At 43.7% G+C, this 14,450-nt stretch overlaps 1 protein-coding gene across 2 annotated transcripts in view; it reads left to right on the forward strand.

Annotated features, from left to right (window-relative positions):
• ADAMTS17 (ADAM metallopeptidase with thrombospondin type 1 motif 17) overlaps window positions 1–14,450 on the forward strand; it is a 390,832-nt gene that overhangs the window by 70,555 nt on the left and 305,827 nt on the right. The gene's annotated exons all lie outside the window — the stretch shown is intronic.

Genomic DNA, 14,450 nt, shown 5'->3' on the forward strand with positions numbered 1-14,450 from the left:
AGTCTGCCCAGTGATGAGAGTCTGCCGGGTGATGGGAGTCCTCTGGTAGTGGGAGTCCACCCGTGCTCCCCACTAGATGCCTCCCAAGACCCTTTCTGTGGGCAAAGGCCCCTCTCAGAGGAGTAATGCTGAGTAAGTCAGTCCTGCTCTAAGGAGCCAACTGTCTAGTACAAAGAATCAATATCCAACTTTAGTGTAAAACAGAGCTGGTCATGTGCAAGGAAGAGAGTTTGTCTAGTTGAGGGAAGCAAGGAAAGAACCTGGGTCTTCTCTGGTTTGATGAGTGGGCGGAGGAGGGAAACCTTCACATGGTGGGTAGGTGGGGAGGGGCCGCCCGCCTCAAACTTCAGACATGGAAGAATGTTTGTGTGTATCCCCACTCCACCATCCATCCACTCTCCTAACAAGCAGTTTTGAATGTCTCCTGGCATAGTGGTAGGTGCCAGTTACAAATCCTAAAAGACCCGGACCTTTCTGCAGAAGGCAGTGGTGTCACAGATGGGCGAAGCATCTGTGCTTGAGTAGGCATTTCTTCAGGGAGCACTGGGGGCCAGGTGGAGGGCTGGGAAGTGATCACCCCGAAGTGGGGGGCATCATGAAAGAGCTGACCCTTCAGTCAAGCGAGGGTGCTTGCCCGATTAGGGGAGCAGTGGCAGGTCACATAGGGGGTGCCGCAGGAGCTACATCTTGGGGAGGACAGGTGGACTGGTGTGTCTGCAGCTGTTGGTGCGGCTGGCCTTGGCTGGGCTGAGCAGAGCACAGCGGGGAGAGAGAAGCTGCCCACAGAGACACAGTGGAGTGCCGGGGTCAGGGCCGGGCAGGAAGGCAGACAGACCGGGTGTGGGTTGTCCTTAAGGAGCGGGGTGAGAGGTGTGGGAAGGGAGTAGTTAACAATGCCTGATGCTGCTGCCGGCTGCAAAGGAGTAGCTGTAGGGATTGGTTCCCTGGTGGCTCAGACGGTAAAAGCATCTGCTTGCAATGCGGGAGACCCGGGTTCCATCCCTGGGTGGGGAAGATCCCCTGGAAAAGACAATGGCAACCCACTCCAGTACTCTGGCCTGGAAAAACCCATGGACAGAGAAGCCTAGTAGGCTACAGTCCATGGGGGTTGCAGAGAGTCAGACAGGACGGAATGACTTCACTTTCACTTTCACTTCAGGCATTGCTGGGGGTGGAAGTTGGGTAGGGGCAAACTGGGATGAGATCAGGAAGTGAAGAAGTGGAAACAGCATTGCAGAAAGTCTTGGCTGAGGGAGAGAAGAGGAAAGAGCCTCACTGGGTGGAACTGAGGTCAAGGAGGACTTTGGAGAGGGAAGTGGGTGACGGGGTACCAGTGTGGGGTTCAGGCCCAGACACGCCTGCCGCAGGAGCCCTGCTCTGAGCTCAGAGCTGGCAGCGTCAGAACCACTTTGAGCTGGCTCCCCTGCGTGAGCAGCTGCGAGGCGGGGGCTTAACCACCCCCGGGACTTTAGCTGCCCCAGGGGCCTTGTGCCTGGTGACCAAAGCACATACAGCTCATGGAAAGTGGAAAGGGCCAGGCCCTGGCTGTGCCACAGTGACTGAGAGATGCTGGAGGCGGCCTGGGAACAGAGAGGCTAGAGTCGTGGCCCGGGTCACACAGGCAGTCCCTGGCAGGGCTGTGGCCGTCAGGCCAGGCCTGTCTGTAACTAGCCACAGGGAAACAGCTGATCATAAGCCTCACCCTGGGCTGACGGGGATGGTGAGCCCCATGGTAGCCCGGGTCACACAGGGAGTCCCTGGCAGAGCCGTGGCCGTCAGGCCAGGCCTGTCTGTAACTAGCCACGGGGAAACAGCTGGTCATAAGCCTCACCTTGGGCTGATGGGGATGGCGAGCCCCACGGCGTTCCTGCCCACTGTGAAGTCAAGACTCCAGTACCTCGACCTCTGTCAGGCTGACTTGCCAGGGCTTGCTTTGGGGACTCGTATCAGTTTGCAGGAAACTCCATCTGTCTGGCCCCCGCCCCAACCCCAGACAGGCCATGCCCTAAGGCTGAGGCTGCTTTGGTGGTGCATGGAGTCTTGAAGGTGAGTTACCCTCTGGACCCACAGACCTCCCCGTAGGATGGGCTCATCTGCAAAGCCCAGCGATGTGGACCCGCTGGGGGACCAATCCAGGGCTGATCTGTGGACACACCATGAGGTTCCAGGTCACCCTCCCTTTTAAAGCCATCAGCTCTAAGAATTCCATTAACTTCATTTCTTTCCTTTCTCCCCCCACCCTTTCCTTCCTCTCCCTTTTTTACTTCCTTCCTTTCCTTCTCCAGATTTTTAAAACTTATGGTAATAAATACATACCAGACAAGTTTCTGTCTCACCCTTTAAGCCTGCAGTTCCGTCACATTAGGAACGCTCACCTTGCTGTACCGCCATTGTCACCATCCATCCCCAGAATTCCTTTCGTCCTGCAGAACTGAAAATGTCCTCATTCGACACTGGCACCCCATGCTCCCCTCCCCCAGCCACAACAGCACCCTTCCATTTTGAATTTGACACCCCTAAGGACCTCATATCTAAGTGGAGTCAGACAGTATTTGTTCTTTTGTGACTGGTTGATTTTTCACTCAGCATGATGTCACTCATTGCCTCTCATACTGAGGAAAGTCCTTTGACAAACCATGTGTTCTGATTTTTTAATCAGAAAATATAATCATTGAAACAGTGACTAAAGGATAAATGGAAGCTCCATAGAATGTTTCTTATGGTATATCTGGTTTTATTTTCAGTATGTTTCTAGGAGCTTTATCTGACTTGCTAAATTGTCCTTTCAGCTAAAGTCGAATTTATACAATCATTCTATATTTAAAAGCTAAACACATATCTCATGATGAATTTTTTCTTCAAATCAATGTAAAACAAATCACTTAATTTTCTTGTTGTTGTTAACTGTATTTGTAACCTCTGTCTCATGAAGCCAGTTGTTCTAGAGTCAGTCTTGAGAATGTAGTATGTTATTGAGGGAAATGTAATTCCCTTCTTGGGACCTTATCTATCACTGGGATAGATCTATCCCAGTGAAACTAGTAATAGGAGACTTTAAGGTCCAGCAGAAATACTGCCTGTTGACACAAGCCTTAATCTTTCAGCCGAGAGAACTAATTGATAATTGTGTTAACATTGAAGTAAAAAAGCACTCTGTAAATCTCGTATGGGTATCTCTTAGGACTAGATCAGATTCTGGGAAATAACAGTAAATTCGGATTGCTTAATATTAACCTGTTAAATATAGAATTGTTTCCAGTTGGTGATTAAAAATCTTATTCACAGAGGGCTAACCCATGGCCAAGACATGAGGGTTTTTGAAATGACACCCACACAATCCAGCTGCATAGGTCTGGGATCTAAGCAGTTTGAAACACGGTGGTGGACTCTACCAGAGCCACCTTCAGTCCAGCCCCTTGAGTTTTATTTAAAAGCTAGATCTCATATTGACAGTATTTTTATTAACATTGAAATGTTTTGAACTTATTCACTATAATTAAAGAATAAAGGTATCATAAGACCTCAAGAATTTGTCACTATCAAGATGGAAAGAATGTGCCACGTAAAATTAAACATAAATTTAAATTATGAAGAATTTTAAGATGTAGATTCAGGTAACACTAAACATAAGAATTGGAGAAGGAAATGGCAACCCACTCCAGTGTTCTTGCCTGGAGAATCCCAGGGGCGGCGGAGCCTGGTGAGCTGCCGTCCACGGGGTCGCACAGAGTCGGACACGACTGAAGCGACTTAGCAGCAGTAGCAGCAGCAGCACGATGTCCTCCAGGTTGGTCCATGTTCTTGGAGGTGTCAGAATCTCCTTCCTGTTTGTCTGCATAACATCCCATCGTATGGATAGACTGCATTTTGTCTGTTTATCCACTGAGAAATGTTCGGTTGCTTCCTCCTCTAGGCTCTTTTGAATAATGCTGCTGTGAACGTAGGTGTATAGTCTGAGTCCCTGCTTTCACTTCTTTTGGGTATGTACCCAGAAGTGGACTTGCTCCTGTTTCAGCTTTTAATGGTGTTTGGCCCTGATTTCTGAGAAATTTCCCTGAGCTCTGCATTTGCACAAGCTCTGGCCTCCCTGGTGGCTGGTTAATGACGGGCTACAGTGCCACAGTCGCCCGGAGCAGAGCCCAGAGGAGGCCTGCAGGGGCTGGCTCAGCACCAGGCTCTCTCACCTGTAGGTAATTTCATCTCATTTATTCATTTTTTTGTCCAGGGCACAAGTCCAGGGAATAAACATTCATTACAACAGCTAAAGCAGTAATAAGGCAAAGCTCCTAGTTTGATATTTGCTTTCATCGTTTTATCGTGTGGACAGGAGCCGCTGTTTTACTTATCACAGGTCGGAGAGGGGTTGTATGTGGGAGCGTTGGTCTCCCCACGAGCTGTAAGGACTGAACGACAGGGGCTGAGTGGTGGCGATGCTGGCCTTCAACTTGACACTCTTCACGCCTCTTCAGCCGCTGATACTAAGATGTTGGTGGCTCCAGATCCAGCTGCCTGAGGGCACATCTGGGCCAACTACATTCATTTGGGATTTAGATGTTTCTTAATGAGGGCTACCTAATAAGGGCAGTGCCGCTTTGGTAAAGGGCATGTGACATTTGTACGCTGACACTTAGCCCTTCGGTCGTCTGCTCCTTGGAGTTTCTTGGCTGGTCTGACGAGGCCAGAAGACAAATGGAAGCAGAGCGTCCAACCTGCTCACACCGACTCTCCCCACTGGCAACCTCTTTCTGTTGCTCTGTGAGTTGCTGTTCAGAATATTTAAGAACCAGTTGCATTCAGACAATGTACCTTACTTTAAACAAGGCCACCCTCCACCACCTCCAGCATCCTTCAATTTCTCAAACTCTAGTGTTAACAATACAAAGAATTCTGTCTGTCCTGCCCATAGCTGTTTCAGAAAAGGGATCTCTGTTAGTCAGTAAGATCTTCTCTAAGCCGGGATGCCAGGGAAGGGTGGTGGCTGGACTGAGGAGCCCTGTCATTAGACAAGGCCCCCGGGTGCAGCCAGCAGGAAGGGGGGGCCAGCCGCCCTCTCTCTCCTGGTGAACCGTGTTTTCTGTGAGGGTGTAGGGTTGAAACAGCTCTGTCTCCTTTGCTCCTCTGGATTTGGAAGGAAATCTGCCAGAGAGGTTGCCGCCTTTGTTCCATCGGTTTCTCTCCAGCACCACCTGGTGCTGATGTCCAAGTGCCCACCGAACCTCCCCGCCCTCCCACTTGGGTCTCTGTGGGCAGGGGACTGACCCAACTCCTACATGCCACTCTGGCCGCAGGGGCTAAACCCAGACAAGTCCCTGTCCCCAAGTCAGGCCAGGGGGCTTGTGGGGCCCGGGTGTGTGGTTGCCCACCCACAGTTGGCAGAGTGTGGGGGTTTGGTGTCAAGCGCTCACAGTTTTCATAACATCGCAGAGTTGTAGTGAATTAGGTCCATGTCAATCAGTAGCCTGATGGCCCATATTTCAGAGGAAGGAAGGGTGTTTGTGGTGCCTTGACTAGTCCAGATGGATGCTTCATGATTTCACGTCACTTCCTCCTGATCCTTGGTGGATTTCCTCATTCTCATTTTATGAGACGAAAATAGAGGCTTGTGGGGAGTTCGGGGTGCAGAGCCAGTGAGTGCCTCGCAGGGTTAGGTCTCAAACCTGGGCTGAGGGTTCCCTGTACCACTGGTCATAAGGGAGACTGCATATCTCAGATCTGCTCTTTCTTTCCATTCCTACTCGGGACTGACCGCCGTTGGTTTTTATCTTGACAACTGCAGGAGTATCTTCCTGGGCTCCTCCACTTCCATTGTCTTCCCTCTTGGATCCTTGCTACAGAACGGCCAGAATGGTCTTGAATTAGGATGTTGTTGCTAGGAGCTCTGAGGCGCTCTGTGGCTTCCCTCGTGGCGGATGTGGAAATCTTCCCCACCGCCTGCCGCCCTCCCAGGCTGAGTGGCCGGGGCCCACCTGCTTCTCCCGGGCTTCACTCCCTTATCCACTCCTACCATGTGTGCCACCGTTTCTCAGGGGCCCCAGTGGGCTCCTGTCTGACTTGTAGCATCTCTTTGTCAGGAACGGTCTTTGCCCCACTTCATAAAGAGCTGGCGCCTCTGTCTTCTATGTCTCCGTGTAAATGTCCCCTTAGAGAGGCCCTCCTTGCTGACTCCTCTGAAAAGGCCACCTGTTTTCTTTATCATAGCAGTCTGCTTTTTCCTTGGTGGTTCTTGTCTTGATTTATAATTTTTTTTTTTGTTTGTTTTTTAAAAACCATCTTGCTGCAGAGTTTCTATGTACTATTGAATTCAGGCTGGTATAAAATCAGAATGCTATGACTTTAGGATGTTAAATATAATGCTGGTAGTAATCACAAAGAAAATAGCTATAAAATATACCCAAGAGGAAATGAGAAGGGAATTTAAAATTTTCACCATAAAAAATGAAACATGCAAAAAAATCACTAATGCAGGAAATGAGGGCCCCCCAAAGCTATAAAACACATAGAAAACAAATAGCAAAATGCAGAAGTAAGTCCCTCCTTGTCAGTAATTATCTTAAATTATAGGTTAAACTCTCCAGTCAAAAGACAGATTGAGTTTGGGGAAGAATGGATACATGTGTATGTATGGCTGAGTCCCTTCCTATTCACCTAAAACTATTGCAGCGTTGCTTGTTAATCAGCTATACTCCAGTACAAAATAAAAACATTGTTTGTTTGTTTTTAAGACAGATTAGTAGAATGGATCTAAGAAATGCTCCAATGTGTATAAGAGGCTGACTTTACATTAAGACACAAATAAATCAAAAGCAAAAGAATTAAAAAGATAGTCCATGCAGATAGTAACTGTAGAGATCAGGAGTGGTTATACTAATATGATACAAAATAGACTTTAGTCAGAAAAAGTTACAGGAGACAAAAATATCTTGTATATAGTAAAAGATTCAATATAGCAAGAAAATGGAACAGTTATAAGTTTTTATGCACCTAATAACAGATCATTATAATATATGTAACAAAAACTTTGTAGAATTGTAGTGAAAAGTCTGCAGTTTTCTGTAGTAATAGGTACTTCAGCTCCCCCCTTCCACACACACACACACACACACACACACACACACACACACACACACACACACACACACTATTAGTAAAGAATGGGAAAACTAGACAGAAGATAAGTGAGGAAATAGAGAACTTGAACAACACAGTACGGCAACTAGATCTAATAAGATATACAGAACACTACCCAACAATAGCAGGATAGTCCTTTTGTTCAAATGCACATGGGACGTGCTCCAGGATATGCTGTATATACTCACAGATAGTCTCCACAGATTTAAAATGATCACACAAAGTATCTTCTCTAGTCACAATGGGATTAAGGTAGAAATCAGTAACAGAAGGAAAATTGGAGAATTCACAAATATGTGGAAATTAACACACTCTTGTACAACCAGTGGGTCAAGGGAGAATCACAGGGGAAATGAGAAAATACATGAGGCTGAGTTAAAATGAAAATGAAACATACTAAAACTTATGGGAAACAGTGGAAGCAGTACTCAGAAGGAAAGGTATAGGTGTAAAATGCTTACTTTTTTTTTTAAAAGGATCTCAAATTAATAACCTAACTTTACACCTTAAGAGAGCTAGAAGAGCAAACTAAACTCAAGTCTAGCAAAAGGAAGGGAAGATTAGAGCAGAAATAAGTAAATAATAGAAAAACAGTAGATAAAATCAGTAAAACCAAGAACTGATTCTTCAGAAAAACTGACAAAATTGATAAAACTTTAGCTAGATTGATTAAATCTTTAGCAGAGTTCCAGAGAACAGCAAGTAGAGATAAGAAGGCCTTCTTAAATGAGAAATGCAAGGAAATAAAGGGAAAAAACAGAGTGGGAAAGACTAGATATCTCTTCAAGAAAATTGGAAATATCAAGGGAACATTTCATACAAGGATGGGCATGAATAAAGGACAGAAACAGTAAGGACCTAACAGAATCAGAAGAGTTTGAGGAGAGATGGCAAGAATACACAGAAGAACTTTACAAAAGAGGTCTTAATGAACTGGATAACCACAATGGTGTGGTTACTCCCCTAGAGCCAGACATCCTAGAGTGTGAAGTCAAGTGATACAAAAAAAAAAAAAGCTTCCCTTAGGAAGCTTTACTATGAACAAAGCTAGTGGAGGTGATGGTATTCCAGCTGAGTTATTTAAAATCCTGAAAGAATATGCTGTTAAAGTGCTACACTCAGCACCTTAGGATTTAAAATCCTAAAAGAGAATGTTGTTAAAGTGTTGCACTCAACACTAAGAAGTCTGAGTGCCAAAGAGTTGGTGCTTTGTACTCAGTATGTCAGCAAATTTGGAAAACTCAGCAGTGGCCACAGGACTGGAAAAGGTCAGTTTTCATGCCAGTCCCAAAGAATGTTCAGACTATTGTACAGCTGCACTCATTTCACACACTAGCAAGGTTATACACAAAATCCTTAGAGCTAGGCTTCAGTAATACATCAGTTGGGAACTTCCAGCTGTAGAAGCTGCATTTAAAAGAGTCAGAGGAACCGGAAACCAATTGCCAACATTCATTCAATCACAGAAAAAGCAAGGTAATTCCAGAAAAACATCTACTTTTGCTTCATTGACTACACTAAAGCCTTTGACTATGTGGATCACAACAAACTGTGGAAAATGCTTAAAGAGATGGGAATACCAGACCATCTTACTTGTCTCCTGAGAAACCTCTATTCAAGTCAAGAAGTAACAGTTAGAACCAGACATAGAACAACTGACTGGTTCTAAACTGGTAAAGGAGTATGGCAAGACTGTACATTAACATACTGTTTATTTAACTTCTATGCAGAGTACATAATGCAAAATGCAGGGCTGGATGAATCACAAGCTGGAATCAAGATTGCCAAGAGAAATATCAACAACCTCAGATATGCAGATGATACCCCTCTAATGACAGAAAATGAAGAGGAACTCAAGAGCCTCTTGATGAGGGTGAAATAGGAGAGTGAAAAAGTGAATTCAGTAACTATGATCATGGCACCTGGTCCCATCACTTCATGGCAAATAGAAGGGGGGAAGTGGAAGCAGTAACAGATTTTATTTTCCTGGGCTCCAAAATCACTGCAGATGGTGACTACAGCCATGAAATCAAAAGATGCGTGCTCCTTGGGAGGAAAGTGATGACCAACCTAGGCAGCATATTAAAAAGCAGAGACTTCACTTTGCCAACAAAGATTGTTGTTGTTCAGTCATCAAATTGTGTCCAGCTCTTTGCCAGCCCCATGGACAGCAGCACCCTAGGCTTCCCTGTTCTTCACTGTAGTCAAAGCAGACAAAGGTCTGCACAGTCAAAACTATGGTTTTTCCAGTAGTCATATAGAGATATGAGAGCTGGACCATAAAGAAGTCTGAGTGCCAAAGAGTTGATGCTTTTGAACTGTGGTGCTGGAGAAGACTTTTGAAAGTCCCTTGGACTGCAAGGAGATCAAACCTAAAGGAAATCAATCAGTATTCACTAGGAGGACTGAAGCTTCATGCTGAAGCTGAAATTCCAATATTTTGGCCACCTTATGCAAAGAACCAACTCATTCAAAAAGACCCTGATGCTGGGAATGAGATGGTTATATAGCATCACTGACTCAATGGAAATGAATTTGAGCAAACTCCACAAGATAGTGAAGGACAGAGGAGCCTGGTCTGCTTCAGTCCATGGGGTCACAAAAAGTTGGATGTGGCTTAACGACTCAACAACAGCAAACTGATTAGTAAAAAATCTTGAATTACTAAAATCAGAAATGAACACAGGGACATGACTGTCAATTCTGTAGAAACAAAATGAGTTATAAGAGAATACAGTGAGCCAATGTACACTATCTAATTAGCTAAACCTAGATGAACTAGGCAAATACCTAGAAACACAAAGCTCACCAAGACTTAATCACAAAGACATAGAAAATCTGAGTTGACCTGTAACTAAAAAGGAGATCAAATCAGTAATCCATAATCTCCTGACAAAGGAAAGCCATGAACCTGACAGCTTAACTGGTAAATTATACCATACATTTAAAGGAGAACTAATTAATTAATCCTCCTCAAACTCTTCTAATAAACTGAAAAGGTGAAAATGCTTTCTCTTTTCTATGAAGATAACATTGCCCTTTAATGAAAACCAGATAAAGACACTCTAAGAGTACTATATGAATACTTATGACTAAGGAAAACATTTCCCTTTTGAATATTATTGCAAACATTCTCAATAAGATACTAGCAAACCAAAATCATATCATGCACCATGACAAAGTGGGATTTATTTCTGGAATTCAAGGATGGTTCAGCATACAAAATTGAGCAACGTAATATACCACATTAATAGAAGGAAGGAAAAAATAATCATCTCAGTTGATGGAAAAAACAACTATTTGCTAAAATTCACCTGTTTCTCGTGATAAAATTCAGCGAATAGGAATAAAAGGACAGTACCTCAACATCATAAAAGCCATATATGAAAAACCCTTACTGAATGTCATACTCAAGGGTGATAGATTGAAAGCTTTTCCTCTAAGATGAAGAACAAGGCGAGGATGATTTCTTTCACTACTTCTGTCCTATGTAACACTGGAAGTCATAGCCAGAGCAGCTAATCAAGTAAAAGAAATAAGAGGGATCCAATTAGGAAAGGAAGGAGTAAAATTATCTGTTTACAGATAGCGTGAGCCCTATAGAAAATCATGAAGTACTCAACTCCAGTACTTTGGCCACCTCATGTGAAGAGCTGACTCATTAGAAAAGACTCTGATGCTGGGAGGGATTGGGGGCAGGAGGAGAAGGGGATGACAGAGGATGAGATGGCTGGATGGCATCACCGACTCGACAGATGTGAGTTTGAGTGAACTCTGGGAGTTGGTGATGGACAGGGAAGCCTGACGTGCTGTGATTCATGGGGTCGCAAAGAGTTGGTCATGACTGAGCGACTGAACTGCTGAAGGCACAAAAATTAGCACTAATAAAATAATCCAGTAAATTAGCAGGATGCAAAACCAATACACACAAAACAGTGATATTTTTGTACCCAAAACTGAACAATCTGAAAAATTAAGAAAACAATTCCACTTGCAAAAATGTGAAAAAGAATAAAATACTTACACATTAATCAAAGAGGTGAAAAACTTGTACACTAAAACCTATAAAACATTGATGTAAGAAAATAATACATAAATAAATGGAAAGACACTGATGTTCATGGATTGGAAGTTTTATCAGTAAGATGTCAGTATTGCCCAAAGCAATGTACAGACTCAATGCAGTCACTAGCAAAATCCTAACAACATTTTTCCTTGCAGAAATTGAGAAATTCATTCTAAAATTTGCACAGTATCTCAAGAGACCCTGAAGAGCCAAAATAATCTTGGAAAGAAAAACAAAGTTGAAAGACTTATATTTCCTGATTTCAAAGTACTACAAAGGTAAAGGAAATCAATCCTGAATATTTATTGGAAGGACTGATGATGATGATAATTGGTCAATAAATGACAATAATTTGGTCACCTCTAGAGCCAGAATGTGACATTCCACATCCTGGAATGTGAAGTCAAGGGGGCCTTAGAAAGCATCACTATGAACAAAGCTAGTGGAGGTGATGGAATTCCAGTTGAGCTGTTTCAAATCGTGAAAGATGATGCTGTGAAAGTGCTGCACTCAATATGCCAGCAAATTGGGAAAACTCAGCAGTGGCCACAGGACTGGAAAAGGTCAGTTTTCATTCCAATCCCAAAGAAAGGCAATGGCAAAGAATGGTCAAACTACCACACAATTGCGCTCATCTCACATCCTAGTAAAGTAATGCTCAAAATTCTCCAAGCCAGGCTTCAGCAATACGTGAACTGTGAACTTCCAGATGTTCAAGCTGGTTTAGAAAAGGCAGAGGAACCAGAGATCAAATTGCCAACATCCGCTGGATCATGGACAAAGCAAGAGAGTTCCAGAAAAACATCTATTTCTGCTTTATTGACTATGCCAAAGCCTTTGACTGTGTGGATCACAATAAACTGTGGAAAATTCTGAAAGAGATGGGAATACCAGACCACCTGACCTGCCTCTTGAGAAATCTGTATGCAGGTCAGGAAGCAACAGTTAGAACTGGACATGGAACAACAGACTGGTTTCAAATAGGAAAAGGAGTACATCAAGGCTATATATTGTCACCCTGCTTATTCAACTTATATGCAGAGGACATCATGAGAAACGCTGGGCTGGAAGAAACACAAGCTGGAATCAAGATTGCCAGGAGAAATATCAATAACCTCAGATATGCAGATGACACCACCCTTATGGCAGAAAGTGAAGAGGATTCAAAAAGCCTCTTGATGAAAGTGAAAGAGGAGAGTGAAAACGTTGGCTTAAAGCTCAACACTCAGAAAACGAAGATCATGGCATCCAGTCCCATCACTTCATGGGAAATAGATGGGGAAACAGTGGAAACAGTGTCAGACTTTGTATTTTTGGGCTCCAAAATCACTGCTGATGGTGACTGCAGCCATGAAATTAAAAGACGCTTACTCCTTGGAAGAAAAGTTATGACCAACCTAGATGGCATATTCAAAATCAGAGACATTACTTTGCTGACTAAGGTCCGTCTAGTGAAGGCTATGGTTTTTCCAGTGGTCATGTATGGATGTGAGAGTTGGACTGTGAAGAAGACTGAGCTCTGAAGAATTGATGCTTTTGAACTGTGGTGTTGGAGGAGACTCTTGAGAGTCCCCTGGACTGCAAGGAGATCCAACCAGTCCATTCTGAAGGAGATCAGCCCCGGGATTTCTTTGGAGGGAATGATGTTGAAGCTGAAACTCCAGTCCTTTGGCCACCTCATGTGAAGAGTTGACTCATTGGAAAAGACTCTGATGCTGGGAGGGATTGGGGGCAGGAGGAGAAGGGGACAACAGAGGATGAGATGGCTGGATGGCATCACTGACTCAATGGACGTGAGTCTGAGTGAACTCCGGGAATTGGTGAGGGACAGGGAGGCCTGGAGTGCTGTGATTCATGGGGTTGCAAAAAGTCAGACATGACTGAGTGACTGAACTGAACTGAACTGAACTGATGCAAAGAGCTGACTCATTGTAAAAGACCCTGATGCTGGGAAAGACTGCAGGCAAGAGGAAAGGGGACAACAGAAAATGAGATGTGTGGATGACATCACTGACTCAATGGACATGAGTTTGAGCAAGCCCCGTGGGACAGTGAAGGACAGGGAAGCCTGGCATGATGCAGTCCTTGGGGTTGCAAAGAGTGGGACACGACTTAGTGACTGAGCAAAAATAGTAGTCAAAAACCTGTGATAAATGCATAAAGACAAACATGTCGATGGATGGGATAGAACGCAGAGCCCAGAGATATACGCTGACATGTGTAGTCAAATGCTTTTCAACAAGACTGCAAAGACCATTCAGTGGGAACATGACAGCCTTTTGAACAGATGGTAATAGCAAGGCCAGATATGTTCATGCAAAAGAATGAAGTTGGACCCTTACCTAACATTATATACAAAAATTAATTCAAATTGGGTTAAAGACTTGAATGTAAGAGCTTAAAAACTATAAAAACCCTAAAAGGGAAAACTTCATGACATTCATTTGGTAATAATTTCTTGCATATTATACCAAAGGCACAGTCAACAAAAGAAAGTAGGTAAATTGGTCTTCACCAAATTTTAAAACTTTTGTACACCAAAGGACACGGTCAACAAAGTGAAACGGCAGAGCGCAAAATGGGAGAAAATATTTACAAATTACATATCTGATAATACGCAGAATATACAGAGATTTCAACAACAATGAAAACCAAACCACCTCATTTTAAAATAGACTTAAATAGACTTTACTACAAGAAGATATGCAAATCTTATAATTTGTATATCATATGAAAAGATATTCATATGAAAAGATATTCAGTGTCACTGACCGTTAGGGAAATGCAGATCTAAACCACAGTGAGATATTACATCATTCCCATTGAAATGCTATTACTAAAACAGCATAAAATAATAGGTGTTGACAAGGATGTGGAGAAATGGGCAGCCTTGTGTACTTTTCTTGGGACCGTAAAATGCTGTAACTCCTTTGGAAAACAGTGTGATAGTTCTTAAGAAAATAGAGTTTAAAATATGATCTCTTTCTGAGTATAAACCAAAAAGAAATAAAAGCAAGGTCATGAACTTGTACACCCACACTCATAGCAGCATTATTCAGAATAGTCAAAAGGAGAAAATAACTCAGTGTCCACTGAAGGATGAATAGGTAGACAAAATGTGGTTGCTGTGGTGGTGGTTATTCAGTTGCTAAGTTGCGTCTAACTCTTTGCAACCCCAGGGACCGCAGCACACCCGGCTTCGCTGTAGGTCACTATCTCCCAGAGTTTTCTTAAATTCATGTCCATTGAGTCAGTG

Source organism: Capra hircus, chromosome 21 (assembly GCF_001704415.2).
Source record: "Capra hircus breed San Clemente chromosome 21, ASM170441v1, whole genome shotgun sequence".
Taxonomy (NCBI): domain Eukaryota; kingdom Metazoa; phylum Chordata; class Mammalia; order Artiodactyla; family Bovidae; genus Capra; species Capra hircus.